The 20,354-nt window shown below is 45.9% G+C and overlaps 1 protein-coding gene across 1 annotated transcript in view; it reads left to right on the top strand.

The window, feature by feature from the left end:
• GALK2 (galactokinase 2) overlaps positions 1-20,354 on the top strand; it is a 1,370,458-nt gene that overhangs the window by 43,605 nt on the left and 1,306,499 nt on the right. The gene's annotated exons all lie outside the window — the stretch shown is intronic.

Here is a 20,354-nt window from a genome sequence, read left to right as displayed (position 1 = left end):
ACATGGATCCTATGTTACTACCATGTAGCATGTCCGTTACCATAGTAACCATATCTCTGCTACCAAGGAATTGATCCAGCGACCCTATAGAAAATCTGTCTCAACAACACTACCCAACACCATGATACTCACCATTAATCATAATCTCTCACAAGGCCCATAAGTAACCGAGACAAATATTGGGCAACTGAATCATGTGACCTAATTAACCTGAACTATTCACAAACTATTTACACATTATATACAACTGCAGTTCGTCATCATCATAATCATGAAAATATAACGGAAACATTTAATTAAGTCACTTAGGTAAATGGATCAACTGATGGTAACTAGACTAAGAATAAACAAGACCAGCTTGTCATTTCAAAATCTAATTGATTAATTTTATTATCAAAGAGCATTTTTAGACTATGAAATCTTTTTATTAGCAATTTTGAAAGCATCATTTAATCAAATAAAGGCATATTAGACTGACACTTTAAACAGATCAGCATGCAAAGAATTAAAGTAGTAAAGGTTTCATCCCCTATTTTCTATTTCCCTGACTAAACTCATTAAAACCTAAAGGAAAAAGTCATTAGTTCAGCTATCCTTACGTGTGACAGCACTTCACGCCCTTCAGGAATCGGGAACAAGCCAACCGACCTCCTCACATAAGGTCAGTTTTTATACCTTTTCTCTGTCTAAAACTTACTAATTCACACTAAAAGAATACTTTTTCTCCGTCATCCAGCATTTCTATTGGCTGACAGCCGTCAGTCCATATGAGATCATAACCTTTTCAATCCAAAGTTGTGCCTTTCTAAAAAGTCTTTGTCCTTTATTCACAGGCGACATTAGCTTCCGAGGATTTTGCAACATCTTATTAAATAACAGTTCGCTGCTTCCTCAGCTTGGCTGATCTGCCGCTTCCTGTCCTTGAAGTTATTCAACCCAGAGCACATCTTGCACAGTTCCATTTATTTATTTTTCTGATGAACGTCATTGTGGCAAAACTTTTCCACTTTCTTAGCTGTGCTCGGCTCATCATGACAGGATTCCAAACACCCTTTTTAAAAAGCTAGGCCACAGCCTCTTTCTTGAAGGCTAGTATTCAAAGAAACACAAAACATTAATTAATTTGAGTAATGAAGATTATTCTGTTACCCACCCCCTCGCTAAATATTAACCCGGTTAATTATGTTACCTAGCCATAGCACAAAAAGCAGCATAATCAAAACGTCTTCTTATAGGCCTCCAGGATTCTCCACGAGCTTTTGCCACATATAAGACACGACATAGACAAAAGCACATTTAAAATAAGCACATGCCATTAATTAAACAGCCACAATTAATGTTAACAAAATCAATAGACCAGGTTAGTTCATTATTTTTCAACATACTTGCAAGTGCAACATAGAGCATATGAATTAGTTCCGTGTGTCATGTATGTATTTTATTCTACATTTTCGTGCATAAACTCATTAATACAATTAGTCATTATGGAAGTTTAACTTCGCGAGTCAAAATATAATTCCTTTCTGAACCTCGCTTCATCAATGTCACCTGTTAATCAACGGTTGCCGCAAAGTGTTGTCTTCCAGAAGAGATAATCTTTTGGTCTGAGGATGGAGGTTGCTGTGGTACTTACTTCTGAGAGAGTATTCCAGGCATTCAATTTTCGTGACAACAAAATGGTCTTCAAAGGCCTCACACAGGGTGGTAGAGTGTTCCCAGCAGTGGTGTTCTCAGTGTTAAGGATGTTTGAGAGGAGCCAGTTGTCAAGCTTTGGACAAAGTACTGTGGTGCTGACAAAAATCCTACTACCTCTCTGTCAATACGTAGAGTACACACATCAACCAGGTAACATGAGGGGAAAAGGGGAAGGAGGAAAAGAGACACCAGAATAAATTGTCTGCTTCTTGGGTTAAGCAAAGAGGTTGACAAGCTAGGTAGTGAATGTGATTCTTAATCACAAAGAAATATATAGCTGTCTGATGTGCCGCAATGACCGATGAATAGCTCAAGTTGTGACTATAGAATCTATCTTACACCGACTATGATACAGGCGTGGAGCTCCATAGTGCCAGGAGATTCAAAGGCAGTGTTGAAGGTAAGGAAACACAGAAGTGCAATTGCAGGGACCTTGCCTTGCCTAACTCTGCTAACATGAGGTAACAGAAAAAGATATGTAGGAAATGACAAACATTTCCATGGTCTGCCCCAAGACTTTTACCCAGTCTGCTTTTTTGTTGACTGTAGTAGAAACCTGTGCCCTGTATTCCTGCTAATCAGTGGTAAAGTGTCTGTGCTTTGCTTTTCAGCATGATGGAATTGGTATACGCCTGTCTGGCATTTTTTAATTTGCCTGCAAGTCCCTTGTATTTGGTACACATTGTACACAGGGCCTGTAAGTTTAATGTTATAAGTGGACTGCAGCTCCTATTGTGCAATCCACAATAGAGACAGTATAAATGTGGCTTCAGGCCTACCAATTTTGCGTGACTAAAGCAGCTTTTAAACTGTAATTTGTTTTATCAAAATAAACCCTTCTGACAGGTCTAAACTTTCCTTTTTAAATATTAATAAGTCACTCCGAAGGTTACCTTATTAAGGTGCATGGTAGTCAAAAGTAGGACACGTAGAAATGTAATATTAAACATACCCTTACGGTAAAAATGCCTGTTTCACCGTAGCTTGCTTTTCCATAGGAAAGTACTGGGATGCAATATTAAATGTAATAACGTTATCCTCAGCTAGTAAACAGAAATATTATTCTTGAACTATTTGTAATATTTATTAAAATACCAAACATCACTGGTTTGGAGTGAGCACAGAGGAGCAGTTGCTCATTTCCCTGGCCACACCTATGGGAGGGTACACAATGGAAGAAGGATTTCACCATATTGGATTTAGACAAAGAGGAGCATTGCAGGATTGTTTGTTGTAGGGCACAGAGGAAATGCTGCAAAAGTGGGTGGGGTTGCCCTCAGAACGTCAACCCTATTGTTTAAGGAGGGACTAAGAGTCACCCCAGGCTAGTGGCAGACGTAAATATGGCATCCACCGTACTCTCCTCAAAACACTACTGGGCATCTGGAAAATAAGAAGAGGATTGATCCTGTTGTCTGAAGGCTGAAGAGAACCCTGAAAGACTGGACCTGCTCTGCCTTTTGTACCCAGGACACAGAAATGGACTTCAAAGGTTTTAAGGCTGAGCTCCTGTTAAAGTTATAGGGCCACAACAAACTACAAGATACAAGATGTCTTTCCTGCCACTGCTCAGCTGTCCAGTTTCAACTGGACCTGCCATGGACCATGTTGGTTGTTCCATAAGGAGTGAGCGTTGACCCCCAAGTGCTGCTCCTGAGATTATGGAACCTTGGGCGGTATCAAAGTGTACTCTCCAAAACATCCTAAGAAACCTGGAACTGTAAAACGTTTTGACTCCAAAGATCTTGGGAAGACCAGGACAAACCTGCCGATCTGACTCAGGTGTGTTACCACTGGGCTGATGGTTCAGGTTTCCTCGGCTCAAACATTTTTCATAGCAGCAAATACGATTCAGGGGGACCTCACAGAGAAGGTATCTGACTTCAGCTTCAGCCTACCACCTTGCCCCACTGAAGGAGTTCAAGCTTACAAAAAGAGACTAAATGTAAATATAGAAATCTTCACTGGGCCTATGTGCCAAAACTATCTGTCTGGTTGGGAACCTATTTGGGCGTGAAATTCGAATTTCTCCAGCTTGGAGCGTCTCCGCCAAAAAGTCAACCGGTTCACTAGGAACTCGTCCAACAACTGGGCGACCTCATGGCTTCCTCCACAGCCACAGGCTGCTGCTTTGACCTGCTGAAGATATAGGACTTCAATTTCAGAGACCCAAGGTAAAAATTCTGACCGTGTCATACCTGGATTCTGTAGCCAACCCACTCTCATTGCAGTTAGCCTCAAATCCCATTGGAGTTCCGGTCCACCTGGACCATTTGACACGAGTTTACGTTTAGCACTTTATGCCAACTTTTTTTATTTAAGACTTTAAAAATGTATATCCCTTGTTCCCTTCATTGGATTTTTGTCATTTTGGTGTCATTATATTTCTTAAACTGTACTCTATTTTTCTAAATTCCTTTGGGATATTTCTTTTGAGTTTATTATTGTGTTGATACTGTATACATCCTTTACACATTGTCTCTAAGCTTAGCCTGTCTGCTTTGTGTCATAGCTACCAGGGGCTTGAGATCTGGTTTATTTAGTAAGTTTAGTGGTTCACCCTAGCAAGTATTGTGATTAATACTTGTGGTGACAACTAATACTCCAAATTCTTAAAAGAGGAATACAAAGAAAAATAAAGCGAACTGTAATGGTGATGATTGGATTGGGAAGCCAAACAACCAAATCGAGAGTTTCCGGGCAGGTTCTGAACCTGAACTTAAATACTGCTGCTGCCTAGACTGCACCAGAAGTCGTGAGCCCAACCTTAAAGTGAGTAAATAATCTGGTTTGTGGTCTAGTTCTTATTCCCAACTTCCAGTGCCCTGTTCTTCATCACTTCCAACCTCTCTTAAAGCCTTTAATCTTGTCACTTGCTTCTCAGAATAGTAGTTTGACCTATCTCTTCCCTGCATCAGCTGTTTTCTCTACTTATCCACTTTCTGTGGTGTTAACCTGACCCTGCTTCACGTTCCTGACTCCTGAAAAGTACTTTCTAGCTGCATTAAGCCAAAGGGAGGGGCGCCGCTTTTGCTTTTTTTTGTGGCCAATTTGTAGATCCTTGTGTAAATCTTGAAGCGGAGCTTGTCACTGCAGTCATTTTAGTTTTTTCCATTGATGTCTTTACTTGGAGGAGTCAGATAGCCTTCTCTTCTCTTATACCACTGAGATATAAAGTAAGCAGGAAGGTGATAGTTGTGTGATGAATCTGAATGTGTTTGAATGTCTGTGGAAGGTATAGTTGGTCTTTAATATTGTGAAACTGGTACCTGTGTACAGGTTAACAATGAAAGAGCTGAAGTGGTGGTCTCTTCAGATGACGATAAGATTTAATTTTCAGTCACCATGTAGTCTCCTGGTGGGGAAATGATTACATCCAGAGTGTGGCCAGCTGAGTGTGTTTTTTGAAGAGACTATTTTGAAGAAGTTGCGATTCGTTGGTTTGAGAAGTTGGTTCGTTTTGGGTGAGTTTTGATTGGTTAAATCAGATGCTCAAGGTCCTCAGGATGCAGAGGTTCTCGTGGGATTTGGCCACATTGAGGAGGGCTGAGGTAAGACTGGAGGAGCCTTGTAGATGGAGTGAGTCTTCCCCAAGCGATTGTTATTGTCCCATTGCAAGGTGATAGATGGAATTCTTGAATTAATCTCAGCCACTGGCAATCGCTCTGGCAGCATCTCAAGCCATACTTTTTTGCTCACAATGCCATCTCAGTTTGGACCCCGCCATATGCAAATCACCTTTGACTCCGAACCAATTGGAACAGTCCAGGTCCTCCATGAAGTGGAAAACTAGTAACTAAGTGCCGGTTTCGCCTTTCCCCAAGACATTGTTATTGTCCTAGGTACAGCATGTAGCTAGCCATAGGCATCTTGTCAAAAGGCATCTTGCCAAAAGACAGAGAGCAATGAAAGTATCATAAATATAGAGGACAGGACAGATTGGGAGAAGGAAAAAGGTAGGTTTCATGATGAAAGGGCAATAAGGGCAGAAATACTAGAGCAGTTCAAAGAGAGCCCATAGGAATCCCGAAGCCCAAACTGCCCATAGGATCGAAAGGCAGGCCTCTAGCTGAAGAGGTATCCAGAGGAAAAGTTGGAGAGAGAGACTGGCTTCTTTGAGGACAGAGGCCAACAGAGTGAGAAATGGAACAGTTGCTTTAAAAGGGTGGTGGTCGAAAAGATGGGCTTGCAGCAGAGGAAATGCTTGAAATGGAGATTATTAAGTGTAGGTATTTTCTGTCTTGGAGTAATCACTTCCTTCTCAGATAAGCCATTACTATACCTCTGAAAATAAAATGAGGGTGGGGTTAGATCTGCATGCACTACTGCTTAATATTTTAATGAAAGGTACAGCTACCTAATCGATTCTACTAATATTTAAGGGTATGTTTCAAGTTTGGGTGTCAGTTCTATACTTCAATGGGCTGTTAATTTTCTAAAATGCCACAAGTAGTTGAAGTGATTTTACCCACGTTCATCGCCATAGGCAGCACGGGGTAGCCATTTGACACATACATTGCTCTTCAACCTCTAGGTAGTTGCTGCCCAGTTTCTAGCTTGAGGGAAAAGTATATAAACTAAGTAATTTACTCCAGGCAAGAGGTGGGGTAAATCCCTTTCAGAGTTGGAAGGGAAATAGAATGCTTTCAAATGTCTTTGGGTGTAGGGAAAGGAGTTTCTCCGTTGTTTCCTTTTCTGGTTCTTCCTTCCGATGATCTGAAAAACCTCTCTGATACCCACACGAGTCATGTTCGCGCTATATAAAACTTTATAAATAAAGAAACTCCTTTTAGAGTGCTAGTTACATTTTAATCCTGTCACTGTCATCATGACTACAGAGGAAGAGCAGTACCATGGGTGGAAACTAGGACAGCAATTGCTACACCTTGTAAACTCTAATGGAATTCCCTGTATGATGTAGGAGCAGCATGGATGATCCTTCAGGCATGCTATAACAGGAAACCTTTCCAAACATCAGTAGCATCTCAGAGGGCGGGGCTACGGCTGCAGTGGAAACAGACGTGTTTGGGTAGAGCTCCGCAGGAGGCCCCCCTAAACAGACTGATATCTCCGAATGCAGTCGCTACTGGGGCCATCAACAGAGCAGAATAAACACAAGGCATCATCCTGCTGCAGCGGTGGCGATTTGAACCTGCCCGGTTTCGCGGTGCCACTCCTTACTGTTTAAGCCGCCTGCGGTGCAGCTCCGGTGCAGGCCGCCTCAGCTACGCAAGCCGGAGGTCTAGACCCGCCCTCAAGGCCGCGAGAAATGGCACAGTTACGAGGAGCGGACATCTGATGGCACGGATCTTGACGGCTGTCCCAACGCTTGCCGACCTGTAGCGTGCTGTAGAGGAGGCCCCCGCTGTGCGACCCGCACGCCTTACTGTGTTCAAGACAGAGCCGGCTGTCGTCCGCCGCGTCACGAGAGGGGAGGCTGTATGCGACGATGTCCGGATTTCCATCATGGCTGCTGCCCTACCTGCTGAGGTACTGTAAGCGACGCAGCCCCGGTGCAGGCCGCCTCAGCTACGCAGGCCCGAGGTCTAGCCCCGCCCACAAGGCCGCGAGAAATGGCGCAGCTACAAGGAGCAGACATCTGATGGAACGGATCTCGATTGCTGCCCCAACGCTTGCCGACCTGTAGCGTGCTGGAGAGGAGGCCCCGCTGTGCGACCCGCACGCCTTACTGTGTCCAAGACGGAGCCAGCTACCGTCCGCCGCGTCACGAGAGGGGAGGCTGTATGCTGCGCTGTCCGAATTTCCATCATGGCTGCTGCCCTACCTGCTGAGGTACTGTAAGCGACCCTCGGCCCCCGGTGCCCAGCTGAAGACGCCCACCCTTCCACAGAGCCTATTTTTGCTGCTGTGGGAGGCCGAGAAATTGCTGGCGCCCCGGCGGTGCCGCCCGCATGACTCTGGGCTCTGTATTCGCCCGACTCGCAATCTAACAGCCGCGGTGACTGGGAGGGCGCGGGTGGACCTTACTTGACCTGGCCGGGCTGCAGCTACCAACGTGCAGTAAACCGAGAAGGTCTCCCCCCTCTCCCCTCTGCTGATGGGCTGGGGAAAAGGTCTGCCTGGGATAATTATACCACTGCGGCCGCTAAGGAGAGATCGCTGTGATTGCACCCCCAGCTGATGTACCAAGGGCTGCCACTAGCCCTCCCCGCTTTCTTCACATATTCCTGGACGTTGGGGAAGCGCTAGGACGGTGGCAGCCCCTGTGCATCGGTGGCTGGACTGTGGAGGCTAGGAAACCCACAGCCTATTTGATGCTCAAGTTGGCGAGAGGTGGGGAGACGCTGCAAGACGACGCCGCTCGGGCCGCTGCAGCCACCATAATATTTGTGTTGTGGCCCAACGGCAGGGGGCTCCATCTTCTGAGGAACTGCCCACTGAGCGCCACTGCTCTACACTAGCACTGGTAAGCGTCATCAGCCAGAGACTATCAAAGGCATTGATGGGTAAGATGCCATGCTGAGCTCCAGCTGCCCTCACCCCGGGTGAGACACCCTCCTTTCATTTCCTGGGGAGCAGTACTTTACCAGCTCAATGTCCCTCAACCCTATTGTGTCTACTACAGGAGGCGCATGAGGCTGGCGCCCCTCCTGGGACGTTGCCATGCAGATGCCGGGTCACGACTTTGGGGCCAGTACTGTCGCAGCCTGGAGCAGCGGTGAAACTGGTGCCATCACACAAGCGGCCGCTGCACAACTGACGCAGACTTGTCGCTGTCCGGCCGGGCCGCACCTGGCGCACCCTGTGAACACCTTCTGGGATAATGGATGCCTGCGAATTGATGCCCCGCAGGCCCAGGCCTGGCCTGATCACCTGCTACCGAGCGCGCTGCTACACCGTCCTCTGCCGAGGCCTGGTTAGTTGAGTGCAGTGATCGGCTAGACTGCGGGGGCGACCCAGGAAAGTGGTGGGCGAAGCTTCGCTGTCTCAGTTGAGAGACGTTGGATACCTACTGGCTGCGGCCTGTCGGTGCGGAGGAAGGATCTATAGAGGAGCTCGAATCCTGGTGGCGCTGCACTTTGATTCCCTGGGCGCACGGTCAGCATAGGCTAACAGACTTTACACCCGATGTCCGGCGGCACCCGAGCGCGGACCGGAACAGGTTGAGCGCAGGCCATACTGCTGCCGTCCAAGCCCAAATTAGATAAAATGGCGAATCAAGGATCGGTGGATCAGACCACAAGCAAGCTGGATGTGCGGTACTTGCTGCAATGGAACGTTTAGAGGAAACCATGACTCAAACCCGCACTTCCCTGGAATCTAAAATAGATAAAGTGGCTCTTGACATCACTCACCTGCATGGAGATCATCGGAAATTGGCAGACCGCACCACTGCATTGGAAACTACGCTGGCTGACATCAAACCGCAGGTGACGCAGACGGATAAGCATGTACAAGACTTGCTGAACCGTGTGGAGTTTCTGGAGGACAGAGCCGAGGACGCCGAAGGGAGAGCATGACGTAACAACATCCGCATAGTAGGTGTACCGGAAAAATGGGAAGGGAAGGAGTCTGCCCCACGCATAGAGACCTGGCTCAGAGATCTACTGCCGGAGGGATCCCTCTCGTCACACTTCATCATTGAGCGTGCTCATAGGGTCTCAACAAGGCCTCCCCCCCACCCCCATGGGATCGAATCCGCGGCCCCTGCTTCTTCGGATCCTTAACTACCGGGATCGAGACTTCATATTGCAGGAAAACAGGAAGCTCCAAGATGGGTCCACATTGACAACCACAATGTAATGTTCTTTCCAGACTATACCATTCAGGTACAGAGTCAGAGATTCTCATTCATGGCAGTGAAGAAGTGCCTTCGACAAAATGACCTGAAATATTCTCTGTTGTTCCATATGCGACTTTGTGTGGTTGATGGTGACAAAACGCACTTCTTAAACACCTCGGAGGAGGCGGAAGACTGGCTGGACACCTTCACTAGTGCTGGGCCTCGAGACAGGGCTGCGACTGCAACACTACCGAAACTGGGGGGTCCGTTTCGCCTTCTCCGGAGAGAGCGCAGGGCTACGCAAATGGGGTACCACCTTTGCCACCGATGGGTCCACACTCAGCGGGCAACGGGATGCTCTACAGGCAATAGCAGAAATCGGCGGCTCACTGAGAACAGAGGATGCATAAAACTCCAGTAAACGTGACCTGACCTGTGACGATAAACAAATATATGGTTTGCAGAATTCCCAGGACTCGAATGACCAGCCAGATGTCACCCTGCAGACGGCGGACCGTATCTCATAAACATTGCAAACTCCTGTATTGGTATGGACTACAACTTAAGGTACTGGGGTGTATGTACAGAGGCATGATGATGCTGGCCACATAGTCATTTCCGATATAAATTGTTATAGCCCCACACTGTGCACTCACTGCCAGGATAGGTACTGTACTTCATACAGAAGGTGATGAGACCCAAACACATATATCGTTGTTGCTTTATGGATACCTATGCACATAGCCCACCAGATATGTGCCCCTAAGTTGATGCATGTGTTTTGCTCTTGCTATAATGTAATCTGTCTGTGAATGGGCAGCCTCTGAGACGATTGTCACGTAGATTGTAAATTATAGTAGAGCAGTTTGCAGTACACCCCTTCATATCTTTTTGAATGTTATCTCCATTTGGAAGTTTGGACGATTGCTTGTTGCATTTTCACCCTTTTGATATTATCTATGCTTATGCCTTTTTTTGTTTTTTTTGATGGGACGTCATTTGTTATGAGTGGATTCTTGCTATGTCATGTGCTGGGTCTCAATATGCTAGGTAAGACGTGTACCACTAAGTCACTCAATGCTTATGTTTGATGGGCTGTCACAGACACGCGTTCACGTGACGCGTTGTAGGAGCTATGTCTTCATTTAAGATTGGTACATCGAATGTGAGGGGCATGCACTCACCGTCGCTTAGGTTTCAAATCTACTTGTACCTCAAGCGACATCATATACAAATCGCCCTGATGCAAGATACCCATGTGGCCACAGGGTATTCGGCCTTTGCGTGAGGTGCACTAATATATAAGGGCAGGTGTTCCACTCAGTAATGCAAACGCTAGTAGACGCAGAGGGAAGGTATGTAATAGTTAGGGGCGCACTAGATGGCCGACAAATAGTACTTGCATCGTTATATGCTCCCAACACGGAACAGGATGCATTCCTTGACAAGGTATCACACATTCTTGTGACATACACAAAGGGTATCTATGGATCTAGAAAACAAAAGTACCTTATGATGTCACAACAACTGTCCAACTCATAAACAAACTAAAGACTAAGGCAAGAAACATTCAATCAATCTTACCCTAACATCCTATAAAGGATGCCCATCAGTCTCCACTCGGTACCGCCCTTCATCATTTGGGACTCCTTCAAGGACACGCCAAACATACGTACTTTAGGTAATTTCTGAGGAGAAGATGGAGTATCCTTCATATACCTAATAGTACGTTGTCCTATCCTTGTGTTGTTACTAGATTATGTTTTAGTAGTGGGTGATGGGGTAGCAGTGCATGTGATAAGTGATTGGTGGTGAGATAAAAATAGGGTGATGGAGCAACAAATACTTTATTTAGGTTAATGCTCAATCCTCTATAGTTATAAACCGAATAGCATAAGGCAGTTTGAAGCGAATAGCTGCCTAGATATTATAGGTCGACATGTTTCAGCAGAAATGGAACAAATAGTCCCTGCCTTCCTCAGGACCTTGTGAGCGATGCTACTGCAGAAGTGTTAAAGTGACATGTTTGACATGTCCTTGAAGGAGTCCCAAATGATGAAGGACGGTACCGAGTGGAGACTGATGGGCATCCTTTATAGGATGTTAGGGTAAGATTGATTGAATGTTTCTTGCCTTAGTCTTTAGTTTGTTTGTGAGTTGGACAGTTGTTGTGACATCATAAGGTACTTTTGTTTTCTAGATCCATAGATACCCTTTGTGTATGTCAATGATTAATTAGGGAAAGTATCTATGCCTGGTCTTTAAATATTTCCCTTAGGCCCCCACCCACCTTCTGTTTTTGTTTATCACACATTCTTGTGCCATGGCGCGACCTTCCCATGCTGCTAGGGGGCGGTTACAATAGTGTCCTTGGACCGATCCTTTCCACCCCTCCCAGGCACGAACACACACCTTGCTATGAAGGCACTGTCCAATTGGGAAACGCAGTGGCATTTGAGAGGTGCCTGGAGACCTCAACACCCCCTTGACAGGAGATATTCTTATTACTCAGGAGCTCATGACCTGCATGTACGGTTAGACCGTTACATGCTCTCGGATGCTCTGCTCCTGCATGTGTCGGTGGTCTATTATTTAGGCCGGACGCACTCAGACCACAACCCGCATGTCTTGGAACTGTCATGGGAGCATCCCCATCCGCCAATCCCGACCTGGTGGCTGCAACCAGACCTGCTATTGGATGCACCCTTCCGTGACCTACTGGCTGCTAATATCCATCAGTACTTTGAAAACAATGCCGGCACGGCCACAACACCATTGGTGGAGTGGGACGCCTTCAAGGTTGTGATAAGGGGAGACTGTCTTGGTGCACAAGGAGGTATGTGGCAACAGTTGGAAGCTGACCTCACACGCCTTGAAACTGACTCGCTCTGCAGGGAAGGGGAGGCGTTGGAGGAAAATATTAGACCTCTGGAACGCTTCCGGGAAGAGCACTCTAGATTACTGGAGCAGCTACGTAATTTAAACTATGCAGCACACTCAGCACGCACCCACCATATGGGAGATAAAGCCGGCATGTTGATGTCATGGCTGATAGGGCAAGTCATGGCTACCGCACCTCTGACAGAACACACAAGGAGTCATGGTACACACTCAAAATGATATCCACTGCGCATTTGTGACACAATGCTCCACAGTACACAGATCCTGTTTGAGAGCTACAGACGCAGACATACAGACCTTCTTATCCACAATAACACTGCTGCAGCTCACGGACAGTCAACAGGAAGATGTAGGTGCTCCTCTGTCACCGGAAGAAATAAGGGATAGTGTTTACTCTCTATCAAATGGTAAAACGCTGGGTCTCGATGGACTACCGGCTGAATTTTACAAGGCATAATCAGATGTGTTGGTGCCAGAGCTGATATGGGTATATGCGGCAGCGCTAGAATATTCAAAGCTTACCCCCACGCAGAACGAGGCAACACTGGTTTCCCTTTTGAAACCGGGCAGGAACCCGATATCCTGGGCTCTTACCGTCCACTGGCCCTGCTGAAAACAGACTATAAAATCCTAGCCTCGGCCCTGGCCAAGCGTATTGCCTGTTTGTGCCAACTCTGATACATGCAGGCCAGAACGGATTTGTGCCCACCAGAAGCACCTCCGTAACTATTCGAAGACTATTTAGGATACAAAAATATGCCACGGTTACCTGGCCCAGATCTGGCTGTCTTGTATTAGACCTGGAGAAGGCCTTTAACTTGCTAGAGTGGCCTTATCTTGCAGCAGTCCTACGTAAATACGAACTGGGAGAATTTTTTTTGCAGCTGGTGCAATTGTTGTATCAGCGCCCCACAGTTAAGGCTCACACAGGCAAGCTCAAGTCCGACAAAATCCGGTGCGAAGAGGAACCAGACAAGGGTGCTCCCTGTCCCCGTTAATCTTTTCCCTTGCCATGGAGCCATTGGCAGCGCTCCTCCGGGAAGGTCGCGTTGATTGGAGCATCCCCTTGAGCGATGGGCTACACGCAGTGTCCCTATATGAGGATGACCTGCTGTTGTACATGCGAGACCTGCACGCAGAGATATCGGAGCTGTTTTGTAGATTTGAGGCAATATCGGGCCTCTGGGTAAACTGGGAGAATTCAGGAGCTTACTCCTTTCGCGAGGACGTAGTTGCGACAGACATAATAATAGATGGAACCACACTTGACTGGTATTAGACCACGTTCAGATACCTAGGTATATACATGTACAGGTCCCCAACAGATATACTGGAGGGTAATTTAGTTCGCACCATCTCCTCAATAAGGGCACAAGTGCAATTCTGGAAGACCTTACCGCTTAATGTGATGAGCCGTGTCACCTTAACCAAAATTATAGTGTTAACCAGATTGCTGTATTGCTGTATTATTTTGCTAACCTTCCGGTGTAAGGCTCTGTAGAGAATTAGAGGGATTAGTTTGTGGCCTGATTTGGAATGCGGGGCAGCCTAGAGTAGCACTGCAGAAATTGTATGCACCCCCGAAAAGTGGTGGCTTAGCAGATCGGCATCTGGAACTATATTACTTAGCGGCTCAGCTACAGTGGGTCTCGCGGTGGCTTAGTGGCAGGAACCTGGCAGATACGGCAACCAGCATGACAACTTGGACACAAGCCCAGATATGCAGTCTATTTCACCCCCTGGCGAAACTCCCTCGCCACTCACTAATACATGTTGAGCTAGCACATAGGTGTTATAAGAGAAGCCTTCACCTCACGAAGGACACAATCCTCTATGCCCCGGTACTACCGCTTCTCGGGACACCCAGAGGCAGAGACCATGACATGGCGTTGACGTCCTGGACCGAGGCGGGGGTGGAGACACTGGAGGACTTATACACAGACGGTGTCTTAATACCATTTGCGACACTAACGGCTGATGGTGGATTGCCGGTAGGTCAGTTCATTTTACACGCAGCCATTATGAGGACGTTCACACTAGCATGGGGTGATATGACAGGTGAACCGCAGATACATCAGTTGTTGCAATATCTGCATGTTATGGGGGAATGGTCGCATGTGATACACCGTCTGGTGCAGGCCTTGCTCGTCCAAGTATTGAAGCCACTGCAAAAACTTTGCAAATATTGGACTGAGGACAGAGGCCGTCCCTGGACTGATAAAGAATGGGAACGCGTTTTGACTGGTGCCACAAACATACCGCAAAATGCACGATTCAAGCTCATACAAACTTACATATTACACAGGGCGTATCTATCACCAGATAAGATAAATAAATATTTTAACACCAACTCTTCCGAATGCCCAAGGTGCCACCTCCTAGACGCGGATCTATTACACACGCTATGGTCTTGTCCCCTGCTTTTACACTATTGGCATGCAATATTGGGAATACTTTCTGACTGCACTAGCACTGAGCTACCTACTATGTGGGAGGTCTACATATTAGGGTTGTACAAGAGAACTAAGGCTAACAAGGTGAGCTCCAGATTCTGGGACTTGGGCCTCATAACAGTGAAGCGCCTTATAACTAGGAGGTGGAAAAACAAGGACCTACCGGAGGTATCGCATTGGGAAAAATCCCTTGAAGTCTAGGCATGAGCTGAGGGCACCACCCTTCGTAGGGAAGAGACAGCTGGGCTGCGCAAGTATCCTATCGCACAGACCTGGGACGATATGCTTAGAACATTCACAAGCTCTGACTTCACGCTGCAGCCACTCCCTGCGCAAAGGGCAGGATTCGACACCTAGCGTGCCACTCTGAGATGGATGGTACGTTGTCTTTCCATGCCACTCCAACTGTTCCCGCTAGACTGGGCGAGGCCCCCACATTCCTCATTTATATTATACGGAAATAGCACCTATCAAACGTCACTTTGTAACTAAAAGTAACATGTTATTGCATGGGAAGCAGAAGTAACAGCCTATGCCTTATACCTGTAGGATAGCCTGGTTGTGACTACGCTCAGATGACACACTGAACACTAGAAACATACAAACTTGGTCATTTGATGTCCCCCTTTGTTTTGATTCATTAATTGTTGTTGTCAGATGCAGTTGACTTGTTATAAAAAAATAATATCTAATGAGCAGGCTCGGCATCTGCAAATATATCGCTTTACTTCCTTATGAAACGTTGTCCGATGCTATTCAAGAACTGAGTCCAACTATGTATAATAATGTATTCTTCCCTGAGCACTCAAATTGTAAGTTTCACTGTGAACTCCCAACGGTCTCAAATAAATAAAATATCCACATAGATACAGCAAAAGTCCATAATACGATGATCCACTGTAATTCCTCAGTTAATAATCCAACTCCAGAGTTTTGAAGTCTGTAGTAATTTTATTCCATTTCACAAAATCTCCAAAAAGCAGCCAACACGTGTTTCGTCATGCACTAATCCGTGTCATATGACTTCCTCAGGGCTGCAACCCAAACAATCGTAATACATATGTCAGTAACCTATATGCATAATCAACACAAACATTAAATATAGCACAGCATTTCATCCTATTTTAGTTAATTTGTATTATAATAAATTCAAATCTTAACTAATCAGTTACAAATCGAGAGGATAGTCACAGTATACCACCGAAATTGTGTATAAATAGAAAAGGAGAAAATACACCATACCACCAAGTCACAGAGATCACCAGGTTGCGCAATTACACTTAAAAAGTAACCATAGTAAAAAATCATGTAGTGTGTGAGTCACCTAATCGCTTAAGTCTCCAGATATGTCTGTATTTCAGTTAGCTCAGAATCAAGGTACTAATAGCGATGATTACTACAAAAAAGAAACAGATTATCAGATTTTATCCATTAAACACTTGTCATTCTTCTACATGGACTCTAGGAATGCTACAATATGTATTAGTTCATATTATTCAATGAACAAAATATTACTCATTTGCTAGAACAATTTCCTATATCCTAATAAAATGTCAATTTTGAAATTAAACCGAAGCTCTTATCACGTCTTCTGAAATACCTAAGTAAAAATCTGAATATTGTCCACTCGTATTTACTACCAAAGTTTTAATCATCAGAACCTCCTTAGGAGTAAAACGTCGGGCTCACCTGTATTGGTAAACCAATCTATAATCTCAAGTAGTGACAGCTACAGGCAAAAATGTCTTAAACATCCACGTCCTGAAATATAAGAAGGTAATGACCTCTCATATACTCTCAATTTTTCTCAATTTGAGATGGTGAAATAATGACAAAGTGATGAAAGTCTAAGTAATGCTCACCGCGTTGTATCCAAAAAGTAATAAGTCAATAGTACTTCTAATCGATAAGTATGACTCCAATATTCCTAAAAGAACAATATATATATATAAATTCCAGTTTCTATCAAAATCGCATAGTATTTATAAATTCTATTCATCCCAGAGGAGTAATAACTCTAAGTACCTGTACTCGTAATCGCAAAGTGCCTGTAGTGAGCACGAAGTCGATATTATCATGTAGTCACCTCACACCTACTTCCTTCCGGAAAGTGTATTACCTGTTAAATACAAAGGCTGCATTATTATATTGATATTCATATAAGAAATCATACTCTTTAAAGTGCAATTAGGTACTCTTCATTGTACCATATATTCGCAAAGGCTAAGTGATCAAAAATGCTTCTTACCCATATTAGCGTACAAGTTCATAATCCACTGTTCGTGACCTAAGACAGATAAGTCCAAATAAATTAAATTAAATGTTGCCCTCTTGACTTACTAAAACTCCCCTAGTAACGGTACAGATATCCCTCTTACCTATTCCGACGTATTGTCGCTCCACGTATAGTATCCTGCGTACTGGTCGGGCGCCATGTCTACCCTGTTGTTAACGTTCTCTAAGGATAAGCACCATCTTGAAAGGGTAATGCTCTGCTTAATAACGTAATTTTCAGAACATATGAAATAATTAATGTAATACAACTCTCAATTCAGAGTAAGTGAAATAACCTCCTTAATATAAAAGTACTCATAGAAATGTATCATAGTTCGTGATTATCAGAAGTCCGGTGTCCCTGTAAGTTTACCCATAAATCTCGTTATGGAATTCGGCTGAAGGGAATATTTGACTCTGTTATGCTAATTATAAAAAAATATATAATATACGTGCCAGAAGTAAAATAGACAATTTTCCAACCCAAACAAAATAAGCCTATAATTAACGATATAACGATATGTGTAAGTCAATGTGGGCCAGAATTGCAGAATGTCTAAGGTAGTCTCGAGCCTGCATCTACTGGTTCCCAAGACCAGCTCTTCTGCTGTGAGCTACAGTCCATTGGTACTTAATCACACACCTATTTAAATATACAACTACTAAGCATTCCATCTAGTCCATGAAGAGGAATTTACTGATTGCAATGTGAAACAAGCATTTACAATGCAATGGTCTCGGCATTGTTAAAGTTAGAGCTATCGGCATTGCTCATGACATTATTTATGTTTTTGTTTTTAAAACATAAATAAATGGCTTTGTCATTTATAATGCCAATAGCTTAATCTCTCGCAAATGCAAGACCTATTGCATTTGCACACACATAGAGCCACACACACACAAAGCCACCCACACACATACAGAGTCACCCACACAGTCACCCACACACACACAGAGCCACCCACACGCACCCACCCACCCACACACACACAGAGTCACACACACACAGAGCCACACACAACTCTCTGCCCAGTAACGCCCTAGGGAACAGAGGAACGAAAAACCGGATCACAAGCAGGGCACAGAGGCACAAAGGCACAAAAACCGGATCATAAGCAAGCGCAACCAACGAGGGGGGGGGGGAGCAGGACAGCAAGCACAACCAACGAGGGGGGCGGCAGGATAGCAAGCACAACCGACAAGGGGGTAGGGATCAACACAGCAAGCGCAACCAACGAGGGGGCAGGGGAGCAAAACAGCAAGCACAACCAACGAGAGGGCAGGGGAGCAACACAAAAACCGGATCACAATCAGGGAACAGAGGCGCAAGCAGGGAACAGAGGCACAAAAACCGGATCACAAGTAAGCACACGAGGGGGGGGGGGGCAGGACAGCAAGCACAACCAACGAGGGGGGGCAAGACAGCAAGCACAACCAACGAGGGGGCAGGGGAGCAACACAAAAACCTGAGCGTTGAAATGCTCCCGTACCGTGAAGTGGGGTACTGGAGGATTTTTGTGGACGAGACTATTGATTTTGTCATCCATTAGCTCAAGTAACTCTGAGTTCAGGCTTAACCTCCTTGTAGGCCTGCTGAATAATAATCCCTATGAGAATAGCAAAGATGTGCCTCCAGTTAGCACCATTGACACATAAGGACAGTTGTGCATAATTTGCCCCACACTGATTTTCTGAAGTGAAAGTCTTTTAAATTGCAAACCTGTTCTGAACCCTAGCAGGTCACAATATTATAGCAGCTCTGACTTCACCTTCCAGGTAACGCAGATGGTATAGGCCAATACCTGCTGCACTTCATTTACTGCAGGTAGGGCAGGTTTAAAGACTATGCCCATTATCACTGGTGTAGGTTGTGCCTTGTGTAGTGTGACTTATGCATGACTATAGTGTGTACCACACAAAGGTTGTGGATGCTAAGAAGACGAAAACTCTGGCGGAATTTCAACAACTGCGCCAGCTTCTGCAAGAAGAGGAAGACGCCACTCTCGCGAGACTGGAAGAGATTCAGAAAAAAATCACCAGGACATAAAAAGCAAATACAATTAAACGACTTCAGGAAATTTCATCCCTCGATGCCCTGATCAGAGAGGTAGATTCGAAGTGTGCGCAACCGGCAGAGGAGTTGCTAAAGGACGTCAGGAGCACCCTGAGAAAGTGTGAAAATGAAACGTTTAAAGAACAAGAAACCAGATGGATTGGGGAAAGAGGCATGTGACTCACTGGATCGCAGACTGGGGAGGGGTGTCTGCAGCTGCACAGTAAGAAGGGAAAATAAACGAACATGCGGAGAATGACAAATGGGCTATGGGCAGTTCTCCAACATGGTACACAGGGAAAGGTCGTGCCGATGTGCCCTGATGGTTAAAGTGAACAGGGCGTGACTCGCCAACCCATGCAGCTTTTTTCCACGGGTGGCTGTACCTGAGCAGTTGATCCCTTTGCCGCCCTGGCCTGCTATCTAGAGGCGAACCATGTGTCCACAACAACCGGTTCCCTCGGCGCTGAAGAGCGTGCTGCTAATGGAAGAAATGCGAAGAACACCCAGGCGTGCTAGGCCTAGCCGCTACACTGCCTCTAGGTGCTAGGTGCAGCGCTTAAATGCCACTAACCCCGGGACTTCTAGCTGTTCCTTCCAGTCTGGATCGGAAGGTCGAGTACACACAGCAAGAGAAGAAAGGTCGACTGTGTGCCTAATATGCCATGCGCAGGTACGGGGTGGGAGTGATGTCGGCATGGCGTGTACAACTCTCATCAGCCCAGCCAACGCTGCTTCCTGAAATTGTGCACTCAAGGCCCTTGACGAGTCTGACACAGGCTTTAATTTCCAATCCCGTGAAAGGCTCCCAGGCTAAAAGTTGATTTTCAGGCACTATACCTCACCCTGGCATTCCAGCCGTTTTAATCAAAGGTGTTGTGGCATTCGTTGTTGGACGCCAGGCTGATGGACACGCAGGACACGGCCAGCACCAGATGCACCCAGGTGAGGCACAGCGGTGCCTCCACCATGGCGGCCCGGAGGTAGGGGCGGGGCTGTGGGCCTGGGGTCTCAAGCTGAGCACAGAGTGCCACCGCCTGTCTCCTCCTGCACAGGGTGGCTCTCCAGTATGCCCGGCCCACCCAACGTCCTGTGTCCAGGTCTGCCCTCAGCACCCAGTGCCTCTCAAGGGCATGTTGTGCGCCGCAGCTGCAGATTTCCTGTCCCCGTCTGGGAGCCGAGGTTTGGGACGCAGAGTCCTGGCACCGCTTTGATACTGTCACAGTGAGCGAGT

Source organism: Lissotriton vulgaris, chromosome 2_1 (assembly GCF_964263255.1).
Source record: "Lissotriton vulgaris chromosome 2_1, aLisVul1.2, whole genome shotgun sequence".
NCBI classification, from domain to species: Eukaryota; Metazoa; Chordata; class Amphibia; order Caudata; family Salamandridae; genus Lissotriton; species Lissotriton vulgaris.
The sequence above is the reverse complement of the archived record's forward strand: the minus strand, read 5'-3'. Positions and strand labels throughout refer to the sequence as shown.